Below are 20,227 nucleotides of genomic sequence, written 5' to 3' on the forward strand. Positions count from 1 at the left end.
TATGAGGCGCAGGAAGGGGGATGAGGGGGAAAAATTAAAAAAAAAAAAAATGGAAAAGGAAAAAGAGAAAAAAAAGAGAGAGAGAGAGTTATGTCAACTATAGTGAGTTTTGTGTTGAATTATGGAATGTAATCAAGGTAAAGAAAAAAATGAAGTGAAATTCATTAGTTATACAGTAGGGGGTAGGGGGGTGGGGGCGGGGGGTAAACTGGGGTTTCTGGTGGTGGAATTTGGGCACTGGTGAAGGGATGGGTGTTTGAATATTGTATAACTGACATATAAACCTGAGAACTTTGTAACTTTCCACATGGTGATTTAATAAAAATTAAAAAAAAAAAAAAGATGCAACTGTGGTATATATAATCAATGGAATGCAAAGCTGCCATTTAAAAAGAAACAAAATTTTCCTTTCAGAAATAAATGGCTGAATCTTGAGTTAATAATGCTATGAGCTATATTATGCTATATTATGTTACTTCATATAAGTGAAATGAGGGCAGGAAAGACAATCACTAGATGGTCTACTTCTGCGTGGAATTGAATTTAAAAAAGTAAAGTAGAAAAACAGGGACACGAAAACACAACTAACTCTAAGATTCACTGAAAACTTTGATAGATACTAGTGGTAAACTAGAGGGAGATAGGAAGAATGGATAAAGAAGTCATTTTACTAGTGTGATGACACTGGAACTTGAATATATAAATTATGCAGTATGTACAGTATGAATTTAATCCATATAATTCTGAAAAACTAAACCAATACTATCACTTGTATCACTTGTAGTTCCGTTGAACTTCGATTTGCTTGAGTGGGCGCCAGTAATGTCTCCGTTTGTCCCTGTCGAGAGCTAGTGCAGCCCAATGATATCTGCTTGGTCCAGGAACAGGAAGAGCCTCAAATCATTCATTCAGAGATTTGACGAAGATATCTGACCATCTAGTTGGTGGGCGGCCACGAGGTCTGATGTCTTGTGGAATCCAGTCGGTAACAGCTCTAGTCCAGTGGTCATCTCTAAATCACATTACATGACCAGCCCATCTGATTTTTGATGCCTTGGCAAACGAGACAACATCCCTGATTTTTGACCGTTGACGGAGGTCAGAACTCTGGATTCCTTCTCTCACTTGAGTGAGACATGATATTCCTAGCATAGCTCTTTGGATTCCTCTTTGGGATACCCTAATAGCATTCTCATCCTGCTTGCGTAGGGCCCAGGTCTCTGAGGCATATGTTAGTGCAGGAAGAACGGTAGAATCAAAAAGATGTGCCCGGAGTAGGAGGATCTTCGTTCTCTTAACCACTTCTTTGACTCTCTTGAAGGTGTTCCACGCTGCTGCTCTCTTTCTTCCTCCTGTGCAGTTCTGGCACCAAGTCGTTCCTCATGTTGATTTCTCGACCCAGGTACACATAGCTGCTGCATTCGGAGATGTTCATTCCATTGAGAGCAAATGGAGCTTGCATCTGAGGGAGGGGTCAAACCCAGACGCCCCACCCTACCCAAGCCAGATAAATACCTCACTGGACGACCCCCACTACATCCACTACCCAGCCACCGCCACGCTCCAGGCTGCTCTCCGGACCGTGAGGCCGTGACACACCATAAAACACTTAATACCCATTATTCCCGAACCATATTTGATAGGGTTCAAATTTGGTGTGAACCATGATAACACCTCTAAGGGTGTTAGGCCTAAGGGTGGAGGCCACCCTAAAAGCCTCCGTCCCTCTTGGAGAGCCTGGAAAGCTACCGAGAGTATCCTGCCCACACAGCAGAGCCTAGCAAGCTACCCGTGGCGTATTCGATAGATATGCCAACAACAGTAACAACAATTTGCCTCATTCACCTGTCACCGAAAGAGCCCCCAATACGGCAGCATTAAGAAAGATGAGCAAGGAGAAGCTAAAAGAATCTCGGGGACGAACTAGACTGACAAAACAAAGAAAGATTGAAATGATTGTCTGTACTTTCAATGCACAGACACTGGCATCAGAAGCATCCATCAAGGAGCTGATGGTGCAAGCGCAGATCAAACCAGTACTATAAACTGAAATATTGCAGTGTTTTATAGTATTTAAATACGATAGAAAAATAAAGTCAATATTTTAAAAACTATCTCTTAATTTTATTGATATTCTCCATTTTTCTTTAGTTTTCATTAATTTCAGTTCTTTACCTTTGTTATTTAATATCTTTATTCTAACTGGGTTCGGTCACATAATTTCCTGAAGTGCAAAATTACTTCATTTTACTAAAATAGATTTTCCTAATATAGATTTTTGCAAACTTTCCTCTTAATATTGCTTTTGTTGCATAACATATTTTTTGTTGAGTTTGTATTTTTATTTCAATTTTTTATTTTAAGATTTTATTTGATCAATTGATTGAACTATGTTGTTTAACTTTCATATATTAGCAATTTTCATCTCATAATTAGTTTGCAGTTTTATATACAATTATGGTAAAAAACATATTTGGTGGTATTTCAATCTTCCTAAATGTGCTTAAACTTGATTTGAGGGCTTAAACTTGATTTCTGGGCTGGAGCAACAGCACAGTGGATAGGGTGTTTGCCTTGCATGTGGCCTACCCGGGTTCTATTCCTCCATCCCTCTCAGAGAGCCCGGCAAGCTACTGAGAGTAGCTTGCCTGCACGGCGGAGCCTGGCAAGCTCCCCGTGGCATATTCAATATGCCAAAAACAGTAACAACAAGTGAAGACCTTACTGGTGCCTGCTGGAGCAAATTGATGAGCAGTGACAGTGACATATAATCCATCCTAAAGAATGTTCTGTAAAACCAAGAGAAGATGTATATTTTGTTGTTAAAATGTTCTGTGTATGTCAATTAGGTCTATGTGTCTCTTTGTTTTAAGTAATGGTGCATGTACAACATCCTCTTGTTAATATTATGTCTCAGTGGAAAGGGTGCATTGAAGTCCTCAACTATTATTGTATCGTTACCCCTCCCTTTGTTATAATCTGCTTAATGCATTTAGGAACTAAAGTTGATTGCGTATGTGTTTATAATTATCATGTGTTCTTGATTAATTGGTACATTATCATTATGCAATGATCTTTTTTGTCTCTTGTAGGTTTTGGGAGGGGCTTAAAAACTACTGTCTGGGATAAGTATTGGTAAAGCCTGATGTGGTTTCCATTTGTGAGAAATGACTTTTGTCATTCCTTCACTTTCAGCCTGTCTATATTTCCTTAAAGCTGAAATGAGCCCCTATAGGCAGCATATTAATGCTGACTTTGTTTAGTCATCCTGGCACTCTATGTTCGTTGGTAAAATTCAACTCATTTGCATTTAGAATAATTTTATTAATAAGATCTTATAGTGCGAATTGACTGTTTCATGGATGTTTGTAGTTCCCTTGTTCCTCTCTTTAGAATGATAATTTTCTGTCATGGTATGATTTTATTTCCTTCTCATGGTCACGTTTATATCTACTGATAGATTTTTGTTTTGTCATCACCATAGAACTTACATAAATATCTTAAAGAACTGGAGATAAACTTCAATGGAGCACTTGCTTTGCATGCATGAGGAATGTTGCTACCAAAATAATAATAATAAATAAAAACAAAAATATAATTTACTGACAACCAAAATTTTTTGCTTTTGTTGTCATAGTTAATCACATTTTATATGTTCATTAGCAAACTCTTCCAGCTATAATTATTTTCTTTAAATGTTGTCCTTTTAGCTATATATCAAAGTTAATTAGCTACTGTTTCTCCATATAATATTATTGTAATAGAATAATTTTTCTATATTACCTTTATTACTGCTTGTATATTTTTCTGTTTTCATTCTAATGTGACTAATTAGTGTTTTTAAACTTAAAGAAAATCCTTCAGTACTTCTTATAAGGTAGGTAGTAGTGATGAGTTGTTTCAATTTTAGAAGACATTTTATATCCTTTGTTTATGAAGTGTAGCTTTTCCTGTTAAGTATTATTATGTGACAGTTCTTTTTCAGCACTCTGAATATATCATCCCATTTCTTCTGAGCTGTACAGCTTTTTCTCAGAAATACACTGACAGCCTTGTGAACATCTACTTACAAATAACAAGCATTTCACCCCTTTGGATTCTTTTAAGATGCTTTTTGTTTTTGTTTTTGATAGTTTTATTATATCTTGAGGAATTTCTCTTTCAATTAATTTTTAGTTGACTTGTGGGGTTCAAATAGTTGAATATTAAACTCTTTTCCATATTTGGAATTCTTCATTTTAAAAGCATTCTACTTGTTTTTTTTTCCTCCTTTCACCTCTGAAACTTTAATAAGTCACAAAATGTTCCTTTTACTGGTCATCCCATAGATGATCATGGAATTATCATATAAACTTTCTTATTTCTATTTTTTCCCTTTGTTTCCTTATTCTCCTTTCACCATACACAGGATTGGAGAAATGGTTGCAGGTGAAGCACACAGACTATCAGAGGTGTCAGTAGGATGGTTGGAGATCTGTAAGTGAGTGATTCCCGGTGGCTTGTGAGCAGGATTATGTGCAGGATCTTGGAATCCATGAGGCACTCAGTGTCCACATTTCTTAAGTGACCTCAGGGGACTCAATCTCCCTCTATCCTTGTCCTTTTTTGACTCCCCCTAATAATCCCAAAATGTTTACAATCACATTGAGGATTAAATTCTATGATCACACCTTTAATTTCTTTTTTTTTTTTTGCTTTTTTTTGGGGGGTCACACCTGGCGATGCTCAGGGGTTACTCCTGGCTCTGCACTCAGGAATTACCCCTGGCAGTGCTTAGGGGACTATAAAGGATGCTGGGAATCGAACCCATGTAGGCCACGTGCAAGGCAAACGCCCTACCCACTATGTTATGGCTCCAGCCCGACATCTTTAATTTCTTACATTTGCTACACTTTTATGCTCTTTTGAAACCTGTATCTTCATTATAACATCCAGGAGAAAGAAAAGGATCTTCTTCTTCAAAGCACCATTATTTTCCCAAGATATTTTTGCCTTATAGAATTAAACAATTACAGTATTTTTATTTTGGTTTTTGAGTCACACCCGGCGATGCACAGGGGTTACTCCTGGCTCATGCACTAAGGAATTACTCCTGGCAGTGATCAGGGGACCATATGGGATGCTGGGATTCAAACCTGGGTCAGCCGCGTGCAAGGCAAACGTGCTATTGCTCCAGCCCCATAGTATTTTAAAATAATTGTTACAAATATGTTTTTTTCCTGTACTTAGCCACATTTCCTACTAAAGTTTCTCCCTCTATTCCTAAGTGTTTATTTATATCACCTCAATCCCAACAAGCAAAATCCGTTTTATTCCTTTGGAAAATCAGCACCATTACCTTTTAATTCTCACTTTCAAGGACATCTTGTTATTCCCAGAGAGATTAATACAGGGAAGAATTTAGTGGTCATCATTTAAAATAATGCTGTTTTCTCTTAGGACATTCCTAAAATTCCTTGAAGAACAGACATTCAATTAGTGGTAGTTAGTTATTATCATTATATATATAGATCCCCAAGGTAATGTCCTTGAAATGCTATTATTGCCATTTGAAAATACAAATTCTTTTATGTTTGTTAAAAAGCCAATTCCTTTATTTTATGGTCATCTCACACAAATTACTATTCCAGAGACGATGCTTTTGTTTCTTTGAGTACTAAAACATAATTCATTCTCATTACATTTTTAATTACATCCCAACAAATGGACGTTTTCCTTGTTTTTTTTTTCATCAAAACCATTTATTCTATGTTAAACATGTTCCCCATAGGGAGCACAGTCCTTTTGCTCTGATTTTTCTAAAGCACTACCACTCATCCAAGACATTTGTGCATAGAAGACATTTACAGAATATTAAGAGATTTAAACCAAAAACCAGGATTATAGGCTAGCTCTGATTTGGATTTCAGAGAAACATGCATCTACCCTTTTAGCCCTATGTTGCCTTTATTATCAGTGACACCATGTTAAGACTTTCTTCTTGGCAAGTCTTTCTGGCTCCTACCCACCCAAGTGATAAAATTTTATCCCTTATTGTAGAAAATCTCAGTTTCAGATTAGTTTACACATAGATTAAACCATATTTTGGTGTGGATTATCTGTGATCATTGGAGAATGCAAGAACAAGCTCTATTTTGTCATCTTGACCCCTCTCCCTATAAAATACCCTTTTGCTTAAAGAGACTTATTAATTACCTTGAACAGCCTCTGGCAACCTCACTAGATCCTAATGGAAATATAAATTCAGAGAAAAATACAATAATATCCAGATAAATGTAAGTAAAGACATGAAGGCACACAAGAACATTTATAAAACATCACATAAAACAATTTTATAAAAATTGGCATATAGTTTCCATAGAATAGGTCCAAATTCAATAGCTTCTAATGGCTAATAATTTATTGTGTGAACTTTATAATGTCTATGAAACTAGAAAAAATCAATTTCAGATTGAATAAGAAAATTCTGAGGTTGGAGAAATAGTGCAGCGAGTAGACAGTTTGCATTGCACAAGGGCAGTCTGGGTTCATTCTCTGGCACCTACATATTGTCCCCTAAGCCTGTCAGGAGTGATCCTTGAGCCAGAATAAAGCCCTGAGCACCACCTGATATGGCAAAAAATGCTTTAATATATTACCATTGAAGGAGATTACATATGGCATGGAAGGCAATGTCCTTAGTGATAGCCTTATTTTTAAAACGTACTAGAAAGCTTTATTTGGCTGTTTCTGTTAATGAAGTTCAATTTTAAAAAGTCAGGTCAATGACACCAGTTTCCTAAGAGCAATTTTATGAAAGGTCAAAAGATTGTGGTCTTTTATCACAGTAATCTTGACAGCTAAATTAAAAGGATTAAAATAACTCTAGAACAATGATTCTCAAACTTTTAGCAGCAGAAACATCATTCAAGTGGAACTGTATATATAGCTGATGTGGCCAATTTTTGGTTGGATGGTCAGAGATCACCTCCATAACTCTTTAGTTTCTGAACTACAATTTCTTTTTTTTTTTATTAGTTTATTTTTAATTAGAGAGTCATTGTGAGGGTACAGTTACAGATCCATACATCTTTGTGCTCATGTTTCCCCCATACAAAGTTCGATAACCCATCCCTTCACCAGTGCCCATTCTCCACCACCAGTAAACCCAACATCCCTCCCCCCCTCCCCAGTCCCGTCTCCCCCCACCCCACCCTGCCACTATGGCAGGGTATTCCCTTTTGTTCTCTCTCTCTGATTAGGTGTTGTGGTTTGCAATAAAGGTGTTGAGTGGCCATTGTGTTCAGTCTCTAGTCTGTATTCAGCCCACATCACCCTTCCCCCACATGACCTCCAACCACATTTTACTTGGTGGTCCCTTCCCTGAGTTACTCAGAATGAGAGACCAGCCTCCAAGCCATGGAGACAACCTCCTGGTACTTATTTCTACTATTCTTGGGCGTTACCTGAACTACAATTTCTTATAAACTACCAGGACTCTGTAGAGAAATTTCAAATAACTTTCTCTCAAATCTTCTGAATATTTTGTTGAGTTCTCTTTAATAAGAGCCAGATAAACAACAAAATAGCAAATAGAGGTTTATTACCATGAACACTTTACATATGCATGAGGCATACTCAGAGAACTCTCCCAAGATGATCTAAGTTACAGCCTTAAATATTTTACTTAACCAGAGAAGAAATTCATTGACAGGTATAAGGAGTCAGCTATGGGAGGTAACTTGGAAAAGCAGAGTAAACAAGAACAAGGTTAGTCACTGTCACTGTCACTGTCATCCCATTGCTCATCAATTTGCTCAAGTGGGCACCAGTAATGTCTCCATTGTGAGACTTGTTGCTACTGTTTTTGGCATATCGAATATGCCATGGGGAGCTTGCCAGGCTCTGTCGAGTGGGCGAGATATTCTCGGTAGCTTGCCAGGCTCTCCAAGAGGGGCAGAGGAATCGAACCTGGGTCAGCCTCATGCAAGGTGAATGCCCTACCCAATGTGCTGTTGCACCAAAGGTTAGTCAAGCAGATTTAAACAGATGCCTTTTCAATTGACAAATTTTGGATAATTTTCAATTATCTCTTATTTCTGGTGCACAGTACAGAGAGGAGGACATCTTTGTAATTTTTTATATAAATATAATCTTTCAAAAATATAACTTCTCTATTTAGAGAATGCCCCCCTTATCTTTTTCTCAAAACAAATGAACTAAAAAATCCTTATGTCAAAGAAGCATATTTTGGAATTACATATTCTATATCCTTTACCTCTGAAAACTTTTAAATTCAATAAAAAACATATATAAATACTAATTAAAAATGTTTCTTGAACTGTATTTCTCACATATGAACTTTTAACACTGCAAAGCAGAAAATTCAATTTCAAAAATTCAAGACATTGAGAAAGGGTAAAATGCCTATGTGTTAATATAAAGAAGAGGGCTTCATCCCCCTGTATTTCTGTTCTCTCAGGAGAAATCTTAAGAAAATAAAATAATTCAACCAGGACATTCTCCTAAATAAAATTATCTCTAAAGAAGAAGATAAAATGAATCCCTGGGGAGAAAAATCTTGGTTTTTGTAGGAAACAGTTCTGGGCTGTCACAATACACGGACAGTTGAGGGCAAATAAGATCCAAGAACCTGACATAATATTCTTTTTTAAAAATTTTATTTATTTTTTAATTGAGTCACCGTGAGAACAGTTACAGGGCTTTTAGGATTGAGTCTCAGTGATACTATGCTCAAACACCCATCCCTTCACCAGTGCACACGTTCCACCACCAATAACCTCAGCATACCCCCCCTCCCACTCTCTCTCTGCCTGTGTGGCAGATGATTTTCACTTTACTCTTCCCTTACTTTGATTACATTCAATTTTTGACAGGAAACTCACTACCATTATTTGGCGTTTTTCCCCCAACAGTCAGACCTGTCGGAATGGCATCATTAGATTGTATGTTCTCTATTGTTGGTAATAAAGAGCATATGATGTTGCACGGTTGGGAAAGCGGCAGCCCAGATTTGGAATTCTGGTATTAAGTCCAGAGGTATTTCTGCGAGAAGCTGCTGCATTCCAAGATTGGTTTCTGTGGCACTGGGATCATAGCTGTTCAGGAGCGGAGGAGCTGTTCATGGGCGACCGCTCGAGGTCTCATTTGGGCAGGAGGCAGGGCCGGTTATGCCTTCCCCATCGCAAGATTCCCCATGCATCCCGTCCCATCACTGCAAACTCCTACCTCTGTCTAATTGGTTCTGAACAGCGGTGGTCACCATGCTGTCCAGGGGGGAAAAGGCCAAGGGACAGAAACCCTTCTTCTCCCAGGGCTGCACGGGGCTGTGGCTTAGTTCAGAGTCCAGGAGTATATCTGCCAGCAGCCACTGCATTCTGAGATTGGTTTTTGTTCCTCTAGAATAATGAACGTCCAGGGGTGGCAGAGCCATTCCTGAGCATATATTATGTATATCAGGAAAGGTTTGAAGATGTCCCAGTCCTGCATACAGGAACACTGCTAGTAGAAGCTCAGTGTCGCCAGGGCTCCATCTGGAGGTCATGCTGGCTGTACCTTCTCCATCTGGCACCTCGGTATTGTTGGCCCGATCTGGGGTCCGGAGCAATCTCTGGCTTGCGCTTCCTTCCTGAACTTCACTGATTCTTCACTGCTGGTTGTGGCAAGATGGCGCCGAGGGCAGGTCAAGGGCGTGACTTCCGGAGGCAGGGCGAATTGGAAACTGGGCTGGCACCGCCCCATTCCAGTGCCCCCCACGGTTTGGAGATGTCCCAGTCCCGCATACCAGAGCCATGTTAGAAGAAGCTCAGTGTCCCCAGGGAATATTCTTAAAACAAAGCATTTTGGAAACTTTTCCCAACAACCTAGTACTACACATAATATCTAAAATTCATAGAATATATAAAATTTAGCAAAGTAATTTTTAGAAAAACTCAAAAATAAATTGAAACCATCTCTATAAAGAAAATTATTTGCTTAAAAATCACTGGTTATGGATCAACAAATGGTGTTGGATTTATGTACACAATAAATCATTATTAAGAGTTTTCCCAAACTTTGATCAGTGCAAGCTTTTTAGAAATGATTAAAGTAACACAAAATTTGAATCAATTGTTTTATGTAGGAAATAACTATTGTTTTATATTTATGTTTATATCATTGCTTAATATAGGAAATAACTGTTGGAATATTCCCAGTGCCTTTCAAGTTACTCTAGATTTACAACTGAAGAAATGTTGTGAAAGGCAATAACTCATTGACATAACTGAGAAAATTACAAGCAGGTAGAAAGCTCAAAAGATGCACCATCGGGGCAGAAAAAGCAGCTCATAAAAATTAAGGAATTCTCAGAGATATGTCATTACATTGCAAATACAATGCAAAAAAGTGCTGAAAATTGATTTAAAATTTTTTAATTATGATAGTTTGCAAAGAATAGAAAAGTTGGTCTCTCCATAGCCTAACTTATATGAAAAGACAAGTCATGTTTTAACGTTTGATGTCTTTTACGAAGAAATAATAATTTTAATTCTCAATGTTTCTAATGTTTCATGTTACAGGAAAATAAATAAATCTTAGCTTTACAAATTATTTTTATTTTAATGTATATTTCTTACCAGCTGAGAGTTATAAATATTTTAACATTTTTGTTAGAGGATAATATAAATTTTATACTGATTTTTAATTGCTTTTCTTTATTCTTGTAAGAATTTTCAAGATGAGGGACCAGAGAGATAATACAATGAATAGGGTGTTTGCTTTGAAAGCTGCCAGACCAGGTTTGATCCCCAGTGTCCCCTATCGTTCTGAGCACCGCCAGGACTAAATCCTGAGCTTATGGCCTGGAGTAACACCTGAGCACTGCCCAGCATGGCCACCAAACAAACAACAAAAAATATATTTTCAAGATATACCCTCTTAACAAATGTTCGTGTTTAATCAACTACTAGTGACTCATACATTGGAGATCTCACCTGGCGCAGGCAGATGGACAGAGATGAGTAAAAGTGAAAGGATAGGAGAAGTTTATTGAGGTGTACTCCTGCGTGGGACCCAAGAACCTCTGCTAAGGCTGGAGTATAGCTGCCCCTGGAAAAGACTAAAGAGGCTTTGAAAGTTGTCTTGGGTGGAAAATGGGAACAAAGACCAGTGCGAGGGGTGCGTCTGGCCCTACCTTCTATTATCTGTAGGAAGCACGGAATGTAGCTTGGGAGCTTCCTGACACCAAGTACGGCATAAGTCCTGCTGGGGGCAGAATGATCTTTGATTCATCAGCTGATGTCATTTGATCTCAAGCAAACCTTACCATGACCATAGATACAAAGTTATATTACAGATCTTCACACGTTTTCATCATGTTTAACTGAAACTTTATGCCCATTGATTAATAGCTCCCATTTCCTCCTTCTTTTAACTCCTGGAAACCATCTTATTATTTAACTGTATGTTTGACTATTTGAGATTTGTCGAAAATATTTAAAGACTGATGCAATATTCTTCTTCCTATGGCTAGTTTTTCATTTATTATAGTGCCTTAAAGTTCACCCATTTGTCACAACTTGCAAATATTTTTTATTTTAAAATCTCAATAGTATTCTACTGTACATAGATATATAGAGAGAGATATATGTGTGTATATATTTATACATATATATATATTTCCTGCCCCCATGGGAGAGTCTGAAAAACTCCTCGTGGCATATTCATATGCCAAAACCAGTAAAAATGATCGGTCTCATTCCCCTGACCCTGAAAGAGCCTCCAATAAGGCACCGTTGGGAAGGACGAGTAAAGAGAGACTTCTAAAATGTCAGGGCTAAGACGAATGGAGATGTTACTGAGACTGCTCGAGAAAATCGACGATCAACGGGATGATGATGATGATGATTATATATATATTATTTGTCTATTTATTCATCAATGATCAATGGACATTTTGATGCAAAGTGTCTTGAGTCAAGCAAATTTACCATTAAAAACTAAAATTCCCAAGCTAAGTAAATGCTGGCTAACACTACCAGTAGCACTCTCTAAGGAAATATAAAGATATACTAGCCTTAGGACTCCTTAGAATTTTCTGTACTCTATAAAGAACTGTTGTAGGTGATCTAAAGACCCTTTGCACTTTGCTGCAACTTCTGATATTCTAATAGATAATCCATGATGCTCCTTTTATTCTCTTTTTTGGCAGTACATGCTAAAACATAAAACCAAAAGTCATCTTCTAGTTTTCCTTTCCCCAACCCCCAATGTCCTGTGGTGCTTCCAATATAACAAACACCACACCAAGTGCTTCTATAAATCACCACTTCCCTGAGACATAGGGGTTGTTCTTATTTTATAGAGAAGGGAAAATTCAATTTGTAGATTCTTTTCAATATAATCTTTTCAAAATAATAATACATAAATACAAAAATTGATATTGATTTCTATTTATAATCCATACCATGAGTGAGTTCTCTATACTATTTTCACATCAAAGAGCCCTGACACTTCAGTTTTTTAACTTTGTGACCTTACAGTTACTTTTGGAGGCATTGTTTTATTATTTGGAGATATTATTTTCAGAGGCCACTTTAAAGAAATTTCCTGCATGCCAAAAGGCAGAAGACCATTCAAGTTACCTTCTTGGTATGTTAGGGAATTACCAGCTACAGAACTCCTATTAACTTTTTATCACTTGAGTAAAATGTTTTTTCTTTATTCATTAGGGAAAAAATCACATATACTTCTCTTTTTGGAATAATTACTAGTTGCTACAACTTCAAAATATGAGTCAAGACTTAAAACGTATTTTTGTGTAGGTTGGTGGAATATGACAATTAAAAGGATATAATCTACTCACAGGATTTTGACCTATGGGCAACCTGACATTAGAAAATAGTCTGTTTTGTTCACAGATTTATACTAAGTGTGGAAATTTATAGCATAATGATCAGATGATTGTTTTAGAAGATGTTCTGAGCAATGAAGTTAATGTCATATTGAAGAAAAAAGAACTGAAAGATGGCGTTTAAGATGCTTGGATGACAGATACTGAAGGTTTAACAAAGAGAGAGGCAATTGCAATGGAGCAATGGAGCAAAGCAAGACTGAGAGATATTTGTAGCACTCAAAATTTAAGATTCTGAAGGTTTATGGATATAGCTCAATATACTGAGTTCATGGTTTGGATGACAGAGGCCCAGGTTCTATTCCCAGCACCTCTTGATACCTGACTATCAGAATTCATAAGGCCAGGAGTAATCTTTGATACTGTCAGGGTTGGCCCAGATAAAGTTTAAAAACAAACTTTAAAAAAACTTGTTAGTGGCAATGGGATAATGGAACAGAATAAGTGGCAGGAGTTAGAGATGCTGACTGTGGCATGAAGAAAGGATTGATGAATTTATGAATCATGGTGTCTGCAGTTAGACAAGAAATATAGTTGGAACAGAAGATTTTCTGTGGGTAAAAGATGACATATGACACATTTGATTCTGAACATGTTGCATCTGAGTTTTTCAAATGATCCATGTGGAACTTTCCAGAAGGAAGTGTAAATCTAGGCTTAATGCTTAAAATAGAGATTGGAATTGGTCATATACATTTGGCAGCATATGGTCCATTCTAGCCTTTCCACTCTGAATATTACTTCAATAAAGAAAAGAAGCCAAATAGAATGTGCATTTATTTCTGTCTTTTATCCTTAAAATAAAAGCTATCACTTGTCCTGATTCTTTAAAACATACTAAACAAGAAATAAAAGAGCCAATCTCAATAAATAACATATTTAATGCATTCATTTATGTAATGTGTTTGAAGAAGAGAAGAAAATAGGAAATTTTATAAATGAATAGCAAAGTTATTAATCCCAGGTAAGTGCAGGAGGTATCAAAGGGATATAACTATAAAAGAACATAAAGGAGTTCATGGTGGAACTATGGTAAAATGGCGGGAGCTCCATGAAAAATACACGTGATATTTTTGATGAGAGAGTCTCTTTCCTGCGCTCCTGGCTGTCTTCCACGGAGCCTCTTCAGAGAGGATGGGCTCCAGCTTCCCTCCCCACCCCAAGCAGAGGTCCCGGTGGCTGAAGACCTCTGGAGCCTAGCCACAGCCATGCTCAAGGCCTCTCTCCACACATTCGGACGAGCATCACACATGAAGGTACTGGCATAGGAACCCAGGTGTGTGGGACCTGGGGCTGAGACCTCCAAGGCTGCTCGGATCGGGACTGGGCCTGTTCCACTGCCCAGAAACCCCATCTCCCAGTAGCTAGGCGGTCACACCCAGGGACTGCCTCCCCCCCCCCCACCACGCCATGTAATCCTGTCAATGGCCAGTATCCAGAGACTTAAAAGCCAGCTCCCGGAAGTGACATCTTATAGCCTATTTCTCCCCCTGGGAGAACCTGGCAAACTACTGGGAGTTTCCTGCCCACATGGGAAAGCTGGGTCTCATTCCCCTGACCCTGAAAGAGCCTCCAGCACAGCATCGTTGGAAGGACGAGTAGAGAGAGGTTTCTAAAATCCCAGGGTTTGGACCAATGGAGATGTTACTGAGACCGCTCAAGAAATTCGACAATCAACGGGATAATGATGATGATAATGATGATGATTTTTGACAACCCAGATAAACTCAGGGGTTACCTAACTCTGCACTCAGGAATTACTCATGGTTGTTTCAGGAGACCATATGAGATGCCAGGTATCAAACCCAGGTCAGCATGTGCCAGGCAAGTGTTCTACCTGTTGTACTATTGCTACAGCCCCCTCAGTGTCTTTTAACTTTAGCTCATTGTCATTTTGCCATGCAGAAATTCTTTAATTTGACGTAGTTCCTGTTGTTCATGTTTACGCTGCCTTTGCCAATGGAACTGTATTATTGAAAACACATTGTTAGCGGAAGAGATAGTAAAGGGATTAAGGCACTCGTCATGCATGCAGCCAACCTGAGTTCAATCCCTTGAGCTCCATCAGATTTTACAGAACCTTGTGCCAATGGAAAACAATCTTGAATAGGAAAATTAGTACTGAAGGTAGGTTCTTACCTTGCACGTTACCAATCCAGGCTTAATCTCCCACACCCTATATGGCCTCTTAGCCCTGCCAGGAGTTGTCCCTCAGTGCAGAGCCAGGAGTAAGCCCTGAATACAGGGATGTGTGGCCAAACAACAAACAAATAAATAAAACATTTTCATGACCAACTCTTGGGGTGTTCTAGTTATATTTTTCTCAATATGTTTTATGGAAACTAGATTTTTGACGATGACCATAATACAATGTATACATATTATAATTAAAATGCCACAGAATTGAAACTAATAATGTTATCAACCAATCTTGCTTTAAAATCATTTTAAAGAACTACCCTATGTTGTCAAAAGACACTACAAATTTAACTTTAGAGGTCAGTATAAGAAGCTAGCATTTAAATATTCTTGAAACAATACCAAGGTGTTTGGATTACCCATAGAAGTATGCCTTTGGGCTGTTCCTTTACAAGGTGGGAACAAAATAGTGTGAGGTCATCTGTTTGTGCTGTAGATTGACAAAGGCAATTTCTCATAACAAATACATGTGATGAATAAGCACCTTAAATCTAAAATTTAAAGATTCATTTTAAATATAGTGAAGTAATATAATTTTAAGGGTAAATTTTCCATTTTCTCCATCTTACTCTTATTTGCTTCTGAATTCAGGAAAGGATGAGGCAATTCTATAGAGATGATGAAGTTTAAAGAAAAATATCTATCAAGCCTGAGAATTACTTGCTCTCATTGGAATAGAGTTGAAGGAATTGATTTTTTAAAAAAATAGCAAAGTGAAGAGAGTTAGATTGAAGTGTCGTCTTTGCAACAGAATAAGAGCAGGGAATGTTTCAGCAAACGTCCGTGTCAGCAAGAGCCACATCATTTGAGAAAACAGGGCTTCATAACAACTAGGGCAAGTTCTGTACAATCCAATCTTCTCAAAGGTGAGCACGCGTATACAATCTTATCCTAACAGTACTAACCACTAGTGTTCTAGGAGAGTGTTTCTTGGTTCCTACTCTACATCTTGCCCAAAGACTGTACCAAGTGGTGCTTATTCATGACCTAATAATTTTTTAATTTAATTTTTTTAATGAATCACCATGAGAAACAGTTACAGACTTACAAAGTTTCGTGATTATGTTTCAGTCATACAATGGTTGAGTACCCATCCCTCCACCAGTGCCCATTCTCCACCACCAATGTTCCCAGTATTCCTCCTCCCACCCCCACCTCCGCCTCTGTGGCAGGAGTATTCCCTTTTACTTTCTCCTTTTGGGTGTTATGGTTTGCAATACAGGTAGTAAGTTACCATATGGTTTGACCTAATTATTTTTTGTTCCTATTCAAATTCCCCGTCAAAGTCTTTGTATATTTGTTAAGTCAAAACAAAGGAGCTGGAACCTAGGAATCTAGTGAATGGTGATATTTGAGAGTGATACCTCTCCACCTATATTTTTGAACTAATGTCAAATTCTGTCAACTTGAGATGCACTTTAAACACACTTAACTGAGCTATAATACCTTTCTGGGTTTTCAGAAAGCTACAAAAGGTCTAGATTTTAGTTCAGTTTTTTCTATTATTCTTTATGTTTTTTTGTTAAGTCTCATTTCAGCATTAGTGGATTATTTCTATAATTGAAGCCCAGCAAACAAAGAAAGACTTCTATAAACTGGCACTGATTTCCTTAACCTTTTACAGTATATTGGGATAATGTGTATTTTGTTTTCTTAATTTCCATTTTGGAAGTCTTCTTCATATCTTAAGTCATGTTATCCTCCTCCATAAATACCTGCCCATGAACTGTATTTTCCTCTGATTTTGTTTTTATTTTATTTCCTCAACACTGATTCATACATCTAAATTTCTAGGAATTACCTTTCTTTCATGCTATGAAATCTGACTTTTTTTTCAGTTACTCCTGCATTTCCAACAAGTTATTGCTTTCTGATAAGAATTAGCTCCAAGTTCTGCATGTTACAACTTCTATCTTCTTGGAGAACAAAGTCTCATCAAGGCAATTGAAGAGTTTAGCAAAGCCTTGCTTTTAGCAGAATAAGACTTTCAGCAGATGTCTGGATAGTTCATGTTTCTTATCACAACCAGATCATATCCTGGCACCTGTTCTTTAATCTGTATGCATCATTCCCTCCTCTAACTGCCCAGACATCCACAGAAGTGAGATCACATCTGTTTCCTTTTCAAATCGCCTTCAACCAGATGTTTTCAACTATGTTTCCAAAATCAGGATTATTAACTTTCTTCTGTAGGAAACTTCCGAAGTGGGCAAGAGCCATAGTACAGAGAGCAGGACACCCTCCTTGTTAGCAGCAGACTCGGGTTCACTGCCCTAAGTAGTTGAGCTGGAAATATAGTAGAGTATATAAGATGTTTGTCTCATATGAAAGCCCAACCTGTATTCAGTCACTACTACCACATATGGTTCTCTGAGTACCACCAGCATTTATCCCTGAGCACAAAGCCAAGCTTAAGCTATGAGCACTGCCGGCTGTAGCACAAGAACAAGCAACAATAAACTAAAAGAGGCAAGTATAGTCTCCAACCTTTCCTATTAGGTGTTTTCATTTTATCATGTTTAATATCACTTCCATGGTAACTTGCATCATTTGTGCTCCATGCATATCAATTTGCGGCAAAATATTAAATTGTTTCATTTTTCTACACAATGGTATTAAAGTATTTACACTAATAATGTCAGTCATAACCTTACTTACTTTTTATAAGTTTTAAAGCTATCCTTCCTCTAAATAGAAAACTATACCTTAAAGGTAATCGTTGAACATGCCAAAATTTTATAAAGTTCTTGGAAACATTTTTTCTTCTTTTTAAATTTTTTTTCACTTTTATAATCTTTCCTGGCAAGTTCATGAGAATTTATAAAATATGCTCTTTTCAGGCAATTACCCAAAGACTAGCTTATGAAATACCAAGAAAAATCATTCCCATCTGAATCATTGTTCAACTTGTTTTACAGTGAACATATGAATTTGAGTAAGAAAGTAAAAAAACTTTCAACTTTTCTTGTGGTTCTAAGTGACAAATTCCTAGGAGACAAATTTCATTACATGGGTGAAATAAGAATTTTCAAATAAAATACCTTATTTCCTCCTTCTCTGTTTACCATTTGACACATGTATTATGAGTAACAACATCATTGTAAAAGTTTTTCATATATATTACTGATCAAGACTAATAAGCTTTTATTACAATTTTAACTGATGGTTTCTTAATATGTTTCACCCCTAACAATTCCATTTGAATAAAGAAGTAACAATAAAGAAGCATAAGGAAGCAACAATGCTTCTTTAATATGACATTAAGTGCTTGCATGGATTTACTTGGGTTATTTGTGATTTTAAGATAATATTTTAAAAAACAACTTTTTCTGTTATCACTAACAATCCTGTGGCATGTATATCTTTTAACACTGTCTTGGAATAGTAGGGATGAATATTCTAAAATTTTCCCAAAGAATAAAGTCTATTTGCTGGCCTATATCCTCCCAAGAAAGTTGTGATGACAGCTAAGTAAGTCAATAACCCAAGTGTCAGGTAGTTAATACAGGACAGTTTAGCAGCTTAAAATCAGTAGTTTTCAGCAGAAATCTACAGAATTCAAAGAAAATTACAAGAGACAAAATTGTAAATTAAATATAAGTTGTAATAAATTGTAATAAAGATCACCATGAAAACATTCTAAATCGAAGGTGAAATTTAAGGTAAGAAATGTAACTATGGGAGACAAACAGGTTGGAAGAGAAAAAAAAGAAGAAAATTATTTTACATATTCATTGAGGAGAAAAAACTTTAAATTTACAGTTAACAGCAAAGCACTTCTTCGGTGTTAACATGCTTTTACAAATTCAGTACAGAAAATACAGCAAATCGAGCAATGCAACTCCAGTGAAGGGACAGATAGTCACTGCCCCAAACCACAGGATTCAAAGAGACCTAATGAACGTCAGCGAGGTTCAGAAGTAATTTAATCACTATTGAAATTCAGTCTCTGAACCAAAGGAAGGTTTCAAGCAAAAGTTAAGTTACAATTTCAAAATGTGTTGCATGACCCTAAGTAGCAAACCACAGTAGTTAAAGATACGGAGTCTGTTTAGAAAAATCAAGCAATCATAGGTCAAAGAAGGTGCGGGGGGTGGGGGGAGTTGGGGGCTGAGGGGAAGCAAAGCGGAAACCTGGGGACACTGGAAGAGAAAAGTTGACACTGATGATGGAATGAGTCACTTAGGAAAACATGATGCTTTGATTTTTAAAAGCAGATTTTTGTAAAAGTCTGTAGGCAATAACACTGATGAAGATGTGACTGAAATATTGCTGGTGCAAGTGTATGTCGTTCAACATATCTGGAAAACAGTTTTAAAGCTTTTCAAATATTTAAGAATACAGCTTCAATATAAGCCTGAAATTCCACTCATAGGTAGAGACCCCAGTATCACAAAAACAATTATCCTGAAGGACATATGCACATCTATTTTCAATGCCGCACTATTAACAATAGTGAAAATCTGGAAATGCCCAAGTGCCCAACAACAGATGAGTGAAGGAAGAAATCATGGTTGTACTCAGTGAAATATTACTCAGTCATGAGAAAAGATGCAGTCTTGTAGTAGCTATGACCTGCATGAAACTGGAGATGAGTCACACTAAGTGAATTGAGTCATAAATAAAAAGACAAACACAGATTATCTCTCACATTATAGCATAAAAAGAAACAAAAAAATACGGGGGCTGGAGCAATAGCACGTGGGTAGGGCATTTGCCTTGCATGCGGCCAACCCAGGTTCGATTCCCACCATCCCATATGATCCCCTGAGCACCGCCAGGAGTAATTCCTGAGTGTACAGCCAGGAGTAACCCCTGTGCATCTTGGGGTGTGACCCGAAAAGCAAATTTTTTTAAAAAAGAAAAGAAACAAAGAAATGGATTAGTCAACTCCAAGAGGGGGGAAAAAAAAACTGAGATATGGCCAATAGAACGAAGTCGAGATTTCGAAGGGGTTGAAAGGAAAAAGAACTTTGTTTAAAAAATTTTTGACAGTCTGGTGGTGGGCCTAGGGTATCAGAACTACAAGTATAAAATAAGAATAGTAATATACATACTAATAATAACAAATAGTTTGACATAAATATATATATGGGAAATATCAGACTTAATTTACTGTTTACAGGTTAATTAGCT

Source organism: Sorex araneus, chromosome 2 (assembly GCF_027595985.1).
Source record: "Sorex araneus isolate mSorAra2 chromosome 2, mSorAra2.pri, whole genome shotgun sequence".
Lineage (NCBI taxonomy): Eukaryota > Metazoa > Chordata > Mammalia > Eulipotyphla > Soricidae > Sorex > Sorex araneus.